Raw genomic sequence first — 9,163 nt, forward strand, 5'->3', positions numbered from 1 at the left:
ATTAATTGTTGGTCTCTAACGCCACTTGAGTAAAAATTGTTGGTATTCCATGGTGGCCATCTTCTTATGGTGAAGAAAACTGGAGCACCCGGAGACAACCACTGACCTTGGGCTGGGAAACTATCGTACATAGAGTCGAACGAAGCTACAACGTGCGGGGTTCGAACTCTGAAATAAGCAACGAAACAATAATTTGTACTAATAACAGAAGCTTTTTTCTCACTTTATACAGTTTTCGTTTGATAAATATAGTAAGTATTGAAGAAGAAAAAACGGTAGCTGAAGGGATAGTTCTTTAAATTATGTTTTTGTCGTTGATATGCTGTCTCGTGGAGGGAAACTTGTGTATATCTGGCTGACAGTTACACTCAAACCAAGAATATATCCTTAGTTATTAATGTAGCTAGGTTGCTGTCTAATTGTCATTTACTTTATATTGTTACATTGATGCACAATACATAAGTAAACATGTTAAAACATAAAGTTAAGTTGGTATGTCATACACAATTGAGTGCTGAAAAAAGCAAAAGAGAGACTCAAAGAACTAAATAAAAAAAGACAAAATGATCTGATTTTCAAAAGTGACCTGTTTGGTAGCTCGTAATCGGATGTCTATATATATAGTTTCTGTCTTCTTTTTTTTATGTATGTAAACTTTTTTCCTGCGTGTGTGTTTACATATATACATCTATTGTTAAAAGTATTAGTACTGTTATTTCTTTAATAGTGAACTTTTTTTTTATTATGCTTTAGATCATTTGGGCATTGCGGGACTATGTGTCAAATTGTATGAGGGGCAACTCTGACTATTCAATCATGTTAAGACAATTCGCATGTGTCTTGTGACTTCATTTTATGTTTAATCAGTTCCGAATAAGTTAATTCTTGATTAAACGCCAAGACGGACATCTTCATCTTAACTTAACTTTCATTTTGTAGACTGTGTATCTCAAATCTTTTAACTGAGAAAATGTCGTCTTTTGGAACCCCAGGGCTGAAACGTGCACACATTAGGTTAGCGGAGACAATACTATGTAACCATGTTTCGTCATTTTGCACACTGTCAGTAGTTCAAAGTATCGACTAAGACAGTGAATGCTGCATTCAAATAGGGACCGTTCGAATTATTCTCATAAATTAAGTATATTAGTATACCATCATATAAGAAGACACCCAGTGATTTATATAACTGTATTGTAGGAGGTTGTAGACGGGGTTTACAGAAAAGACTGAATAACGGGGGAAATATATAAAGAATAGAGAACAATTAACCAACAAAATATAAATTAGAGCAAAAGGTTAAAAAGTATTAAGAAGAGAGAAAAATTGCATAAAAATTAAAACAGAAATGAATGACCCCCATCCAGATACTAATGCTAAATGTCGTTGGTTCGAGTCTATAATTAAGTCAATTAAAACCAATAGTACTCCGTGTCAGTTTTGTAGGTCGAGCCATATTATTGAAATATATGATTTTCTTGAATTATGAAGGAACAACCGTGTTTATTATAAGATCGCATTGATATGCATTGGAATACCAAAAAATATTTCACTAAACATTCGATATACGAGCTTATTTTTTTATGAAAGTGGTAAGTGGAAGAACCGTATACGTACGCGCATGGGTATTTAGATAAGGGAATCTTGTTTTTTTCCGTGAGTTGTTTGAATAGAACTTCATTGATATGAATGTTTCCTCAATATACTATATGAAATAGTGACGTCATTCATCATAGATAATTAGTACTTAACAAGAATATAACATTTGGTAAACTGAGTTAATAAGTACAAAAATAGTATTGGACATGTATATATCATGTCATCTCTTGGTCTTTTCAAAGTGTAAGAAATCTATTACTTGTTTTGCTTGTTAATGTATGAATGTATATCAATATAATGGTATAGTACGGGAATCTCAAGTTTACAAACATTTGTGTGGAAGTATATTTAAATAAACTCGTTGCTGGACTCAATGTGATACAAGTTCACATTAATGCTATACTATGCTATAAACCGGTATCATGTATAGCTGTAAAAAACAAGAATGTGTCACTAGGAAACGGATGCCCCATCCGCACTATTATTTTCTATGTTCAATGGATTGTGAAAATGGGGTAAATCTCTAATTTGGCATTACAATAAGAAAGATGATATCATAGGGAACATTTGTACTAAGTTTCAAGTTGATTGGACGTCTTCTTCCTCGAAAACTACTTCGACCAAAAACATTAACCAAAACTTTAACCTGAAGCGGGACATGGACGAACGGACGGACGGACGGATGCACAGATCAGAAAACATAATGCCTATAAATGGGCCATAAAACCCATGTTCTTTCTGATATCATACAGAAATAGACACTATAGAAAGTGTCTTTACCGATCACTACTTCACCTGCTGAAATGACCCCTCATTTGCGGCACCATAGAAAATTTCTTTATTGCCTTTTTTTCTTACAGATTCTTTTAAACCCTCTCTGTAGGCACCATAGAGAGGTGAATTCTATTTTTCTTTATAACTCCTTGCGAAAATGTAAAAACAATAACATTGTAACATGTACATTGCGTTTTCCTTGATACATGTACTTTCCTTACCTTGACCTATTCACAAAAATATAAAAGCTTCATTGTTGAAGACCGTACGGTGATCTATAGTTGTTAATTTCTGTGCCGTTTTTTTTTTTGTGTTTTGTATCTTGTCATACCACATCTTCTTGTTTGTATTCGTAGCAGTTTAATCGAATAACAAAAATGCGAACATATTTTAAATTTTCTAAGCGTTTCTGAAAATAAACGTTGTTTTATATGTTTCCGTTGACTTAATTGTAAGTTTTTCACAGGGAGTTATATAAAAGAGTGCTGATGGGTTTATACTGAAAAGAGATGCACGGACAAAAAATATATATAAATATATATATTTATAAATGAACCCAAAAAAATAAAGAATGGAGAATAATGTTAACTTATATTAAATGTAAGAATAGTTAAAAATAGCCTAAACAATTTTAAGAATACAGAATTGAAGCCCCCCCCCCCCCCCCCCCCCCCCCAGTAGTACAGACCTTCATATAAAATACCGTTGCACCACGCTTGAATTTATTGACCAAGAACCATGTTCGTTGATACAAAGTTAATATGAATGTCAAAACAGCAAAATTGTTCGCCAATTTTGCTGTCGTTTTTGTTCTATCTACTACATGTGCCAGTTATATAGTATTACCCTTTTTACTCTTATTTGCTTCATGCCATAATATAACAAAACTTCTAGATTTTGCTTTCAATTAATAAATGTATAAGTAAAATATGTATATCTACACATAAAAAAAGAAAATGAGGTATGATTTCCAACAAGACATCTCTCAACCAGAGACCAAATGACACAGAAATTAACAATTGTGGTAGGTCACCGTAAAGCTTTTGACAATAAACTAGCCCATACCACATAGTAGCCATAAAAGGCCCCAAAAAATGTTTATTTCGGAAGACAGCATATTTATGCTTCATAAACAAAAACAGTTTAAAATGTTGCTGATAGAATATTTGGCATTAAATTTATTCAAAAAATATATATCAAACATTAAAAAACAAAAACAAAAACGAAAACAAAAATTATCACCATGTAAAAACTTGATGAAAAATTGACACTGATATATACCTGACACTGATTCAGTGAATGTGAAACAAATCATAGCTTACATATAGGCAGATCCACATCATATGGAGAAAAAAACACGTAAATAAGTCACTGCTAAATTTATTATGTTGGTTTTGTATCCAGTCTTGAAATGCAGAAGACAATTTTTTACGCACAAAATTCGAAAAACTCCTTTTGTGTTTTCTGCATTGATCAGATGGAGACCGAGGATTTTGAACAAAGGGAAATCCCCGTGTTCTCAGACTAGTAAACGTTCGAATAGTCTATGTGTTGCTCCATAAGAGGAACTTTGGTTCCCTAAATCTGGCACCGTGACCTTATCGTTATTCCAGGCTGACCCGAGATCCTGTACCGCTTGAACTATTGACGTCAAACGACAAACAGTTTTCCATTGTGGTGTCAGATATTTTGTATTATGACGTCAACATTTTAATGGAACCTGTGTGAAATCCAGTAACGGACAAATAGCGATCACGTGTATTGTCTCTGTCGATAAAACAATTCTGTCGTTGTTGATGTTACCAGACAATCGTAACACTAATGTTAATACATTTGTATCTGTTTAACCATACTATCTGAAAAACAAATGAGAAAAGCAAACACTTGCTCATCACAGGGAAGGTGGGTTAGTATTTCTTGACAAAATTGTGACATGGAATTGAGGTTTAGCGAAATCACGCGCGAAAATGTATTTGCAATTTGCAGCCATTACTAACCAGGCTTTTTTTATAATATCTTTTTTTTGGGGAGAGGGGGTAGGGGAGGGGATGTTCAATTTCTTCATTTCTTGCTCAAGTTTGTTAATTAACATGACATAGTGTCAACATAAAACTTCTGTCAAATCCCCTTTCCAAAATTAGATAATGAAAGCTATTTTATCGCTATCACAATTAACTCAAGTTATTTCATTCATAATTCTACAAGATTTTATTCTTATTAATATGAGTTACCTTCCTTGGTATACACTTCGAAATACAATTTTAAGGAACTACTTTTGTTACCAATGTAAACAATGTCTCGTTTAAATTATGATAATTCATGCGCGATGCATAGAATCCCAAGGGGTCTTGAAAAAGAGAAACTTCAATAAAAATTAACAAATGTTTTGTTTGAGAATTGTAGAACAATTTTGTGTCTAGTGGTTTGTGTGTTCATTAGAAAATTGACTCGCAATTTCAACCTTCCCTCTGGACGAGTATTCAATCAGTGAGTTAGTTTGCCCGTCTACACACAAATAATCTTGTCTATAATTTTATAATACTAGAACACACCCGTGATATCGCGGGTCCGTGACGGAATTACAGTATATAACTATGCGTATGCCTTATTTTATTTTTATTTTTAATTTATTATTGGTATTGTCATATGATAAAGTCATGCCGATTATAAAATGCACAGTTTTCTCTGCTTTCAAAATCTTTCTGTTTGAACCCGTCGACCTGGAACCTATCAATTATTGGTAATATTAATAATTTGGAAAACAAAAGGGCCTGGAATGGAATATTATTTATTCAATAGTATACAGCAAAATTCTAAATACACCGTTTGGTGGTGCGCCTGTCAGATGCGGAACGTGCAGATAAGGTAATAGGTAACCGGTGAATATACTATTGGTATCGGTATCGGACTCGACCCGGAACTTTCTAATTATTCGCAATATCAATAACGCGGAAAACAAAAGAGACTGGAGTGGTGTAAATTTTAATCTACACTTTTGTACTATATTAGTTATATATAAAGTTGAATTCTTTGATTCGTCGTTTTTACGTGATGACGGCTGACAAATTGGACCTCGTAATTTTAGTATTATAGATGTACTGACCTGTCAATGCACTAAATGTACCTACAAATCCGAAAACACAATTTTAAAATCAGATTTTAAGGTGCTAGCCTACTTAAGCATACTAGGTACTATTTCTGTACCAAAAGTCTGCAGTACTGGAAATCTACCTTTAATATTTAGTACTAGTTTGTATTACAGATTTTTGGTTACACCGTTACATTTTCAGCTTTTTGAAAGTTTAGGTCTACATTGTATTTCAAATCTCTTACGTTTATGATTTCCAAACATGCATGGAATATAGTGATCACTGTTTGTTTTATTTCTGTACCAACAATTCAAGTACAAATCAAGTACTGTAAAATACAGGTACCTAAATATTACAATAATTTTAAAATAAAGAAATAGTACAAAATATTAAAAGTACATTTCCAGTTCTACAGATTATAAGTACAGAAATAGTACCTAATATGCAAAAGTAGCTTTGTAACAGCTAAAATTGTATTCACATCTGATCAGTTAAATGAAACTGTTGTTTTGCTGTGAGGTGTTTAGGAATATCAAAATAAGTGAAAAATGCTAGCACCTCATTTTAAATGAATGTTTTGGGAAATTCTGTCAACTGTGGTAGCATATGGGTATAACAAATGAGACAAAAGAGGGACGCCATGGCTAAAAATGAAAAAGACAAACAAACAAACAATAGTACACATGACACAACATAGAAAACTAAAGAATAAGCAACACGAACCCCACCAAAAACTAGGGGTGATCTCAGGTGCTACGGAATGGTAAGCAAATCCTGCTCCACAATTCTCCATCAGATATATCAAACCATTTAAGAAGTTTGCAACTCAGTTTAACTTAATTTTAGCCTTTAAAATGTCCAAACTGTGCTAATTCATAGTAGATGTACTGCAAGTCGTCTTTTCGAGCAATGATGTCGTCAGAATTACAGTTGTAATTTCTAATTTCTAACTGAGAAAATATACATATATAAGCTGTGGACGCAAATGGAAGCAGTAGCTTTTTTTAGGTTAATACATGTAGGTTAAAAATCCCTTATCCTGGATCGGAAAAAAATATGAGAAAATGTCCTACAAAAAAATTTGAAAATCAATAAAAAGAAAAAATCATGAAAAAAAATGTATATAAATTAGCGAATCCAAAATCGTTAACTAGTTCTTAGTTACAACATTCACACTTGCGAATTATCGTGTTGACGGAAGTTGTTGCATATGATTTCCCTCAAAATTGTGTATCTGATTACGAATAGATATGAGACGCATATATATGACGAACATAAGAAGGACTTCGTGCTCTTTTACCTATTGCAACTAGGGCTCTGTTACTAATAATAGACTAATTGACATTAATGATTCCGCAAAATCGTGACAGCGTTTCTAATAAAGTTGCTTATGATGCTAAAACCAACTCAAACGAGTTGTGTGAGAAGCACATGTCTAATGTTCTGTCTTCCTTTTACAAGTTATACAAGTTCGAACAGTTATCTAATACACATTAATATGAATACATTCATTATCCTTTGATTTCTAATACAAATATTCGTATGACTTCTGGAAGTAGATTAAGGGGGCACAATGTATGGGGTGTTAACTCTTTAAAAATCAATTGAACGTATTTTTTTAAATCACTTACTATAATTATTTAAGAGAAATGAAGCTTCTCAGTAATCAGAATAAGTATTTGTTATATTGATATATAGATATATATCTATTGGATTTTTTTCCTGATTTTGTCATGAAAATGTATGACAAGTAAATGATCCAAATTTATTCATTTCAAAGTGTTGGGTATCCCTTTAAACTGACTGAATTTCTAAACAGTTTTAAGGACTCTAAGAAAAATACGTTAATTTCAAAAGCTTTAATTTTTAAAAATTGCGGAAATAAGTAAACCCATTTTAAGGACTATAAAACAAAATATAGTTTAATAACTTGGCAGATTAACGAAATTTGTGACTGATGGTCAAGACGAAATAACTGTAGATTTAGTATAAGCATTCCTTGCTGACTTGCATGCAAAAGACACCACGTGAATATAATGTTATTTTAATCTAACGAAGACAAAGGTTTTACTATAGCATGCATGAACATCGATATCAGGGTTGAAGATTACAAAACAACTGTTTTAATGCTATTTACATAACCTGCAGCCTTTTTTTTTTTAAATAAAACCATAATAAATTCTGTCAAACGTTATACACAATGCAATGTATTTCTGCCATTTTAAAGCACACAGAACAACGAAGACAGCAGAAAGCGCATACTGCTGCATTTAAACGCATACCTCAATTATCTGAGCACTCGATTAAAAAGAACACTAAATGTACATGCACACAACACAAAAAATACTATATTTCGCCGTTTCTAAATACAATGCATTCTGGGTAATATTTTTAAACGCGAACACCAACACGTCGTGATTGGTTAAATAAGGTCCGAAATAATCGAAATTTAGCTAATGGCACAATTTTATTATCATTTTGTTGTAAAAACAATAAAATAACCCATACATTGTTTTAGATTCTGAAATGGCCAAATTGACCATCTGTGTAATGGTTACTGGCATGCGAAAATTTCGTCAAGACGGTCAAATTGTCAATCCGTGTCAGATAACACGCGACAATTTCGTCAAAATAGCTAAATTACCACTTCGTGACATGGCAACATGCGATATTTTCGTTAAAAATTACCAAATTGCCGTGACATGGCAACATGCAAAAATTTCGTTAAAAATTACCAAATTGCCGTGACATGGTAACTTGCGATAATTTCGTCAAAACTAATGTCAAGCATATTTACTTTTCTAGATAAAACAATGGTAAAAGAAAGTACCATAAGAAATAAGACTTTAATCCAACTTTACTATGATCGTTTACTTATCTGACAATAGATACCGTCTTAATTCTTGTCTTCGCTTGAGTGCTTGACCCATGGTAGAACGACGTTTTTTTTTGCTATATTACCCTCAATCAATTGCTGAAAAAAAACAAGTAAAATTGTTAAGAAAAAAACATCAATGAACAAAAAATATTATAAATCGGAAAAAATCAGAAATTAATGAAAGCAACGGTGCAAAATTATCACACGACAACTAAAACATCATTGAAGTATATACCAGCACACGTTTACCCATAGAAGAATTATTAATCCAAGTGGAAATTGTCAGTGCTTTCTTTAGCAGACGACAGAACTGCAGATAAAAAATGCTCAGTCATAATTCAGACTCATTGCAAACTATTTTGATTCGTCAACATATTTTGATTAGACATAGTAACTGAATCGTTTGTACCAGTAGACACTCTTAGAAATTAACCTCCAAATACATTTTTCTTGCTAATTAATACATCTTTCTTATCTTAGTCATCAAGCGAAGCAGTTTTTTCCATACCTATGTAACCATTAATTTGTTGAGGAGTTTCCGTCAATGTATATCAATACAGATTACGTCATGATATACAGCATAGTGGATTGGCTGTAACGTGCCAGACATTCTTGTTATCTACGGCAAAGAATTCAAGCAGGTTTTTTCTTGCTTTGTACAAGAACATTCAAACTACTTCAATGGTTATTAAAGCTGCCGTAAAATACATACATGAAATTGTTCATCAAGGGACTAATTTGTTTTACTTTAAACATGGGTATAAAGTTCCAATCTGCAGCGCAGGACTCGGATAAGTCCTTAACTGCGTAATATTCCCTCAGA

The 9,163-nt window shown here is 32.7% G+C and overlaps 1 long non-coding RNA gene across 1 annotated transcript; it reads right to left on the reverse strand.

Annotated features, from left to right (window-relative positions):
• Window positions 1-3,816: 3,816 nt before the first annotated feature.
• LOC134696954 (uncharacterized) lies at window positions 3,817-8,858 on the reverse strand. The gene is made up of 3 exons (XR_010103039.1): window positions 8,576-8,858; window positions 8,355-8,436; window positions 3,817-4,229 (listed from the first exon to the last, which is right to left on the reverse strand). It is a non-coding gene; the product is annotated as an uncharacterized LOC134696954 (long non-coding RNA).
• Between the last annotated feature and the right edge of the window lie 305 nt (window positions 8,859-9,163).

Source organism: Mytilus trossulus, chromosome 14, assembly GCF_036588685.1.
Source record: "Mytilus trossulus isolate FHL-02 chromosome 14, PNRI_Mtr1.1.1.hap1, whole genome shotgun sequence".
In the NCBI taxonomy this organism is placed as follows: domain Eukaryota; kingdom Metazoa; phylum Mollusca; class Bivalvia; order Mytilida; family Mytilidae; genus Mytilus; species Mytilus trossulus.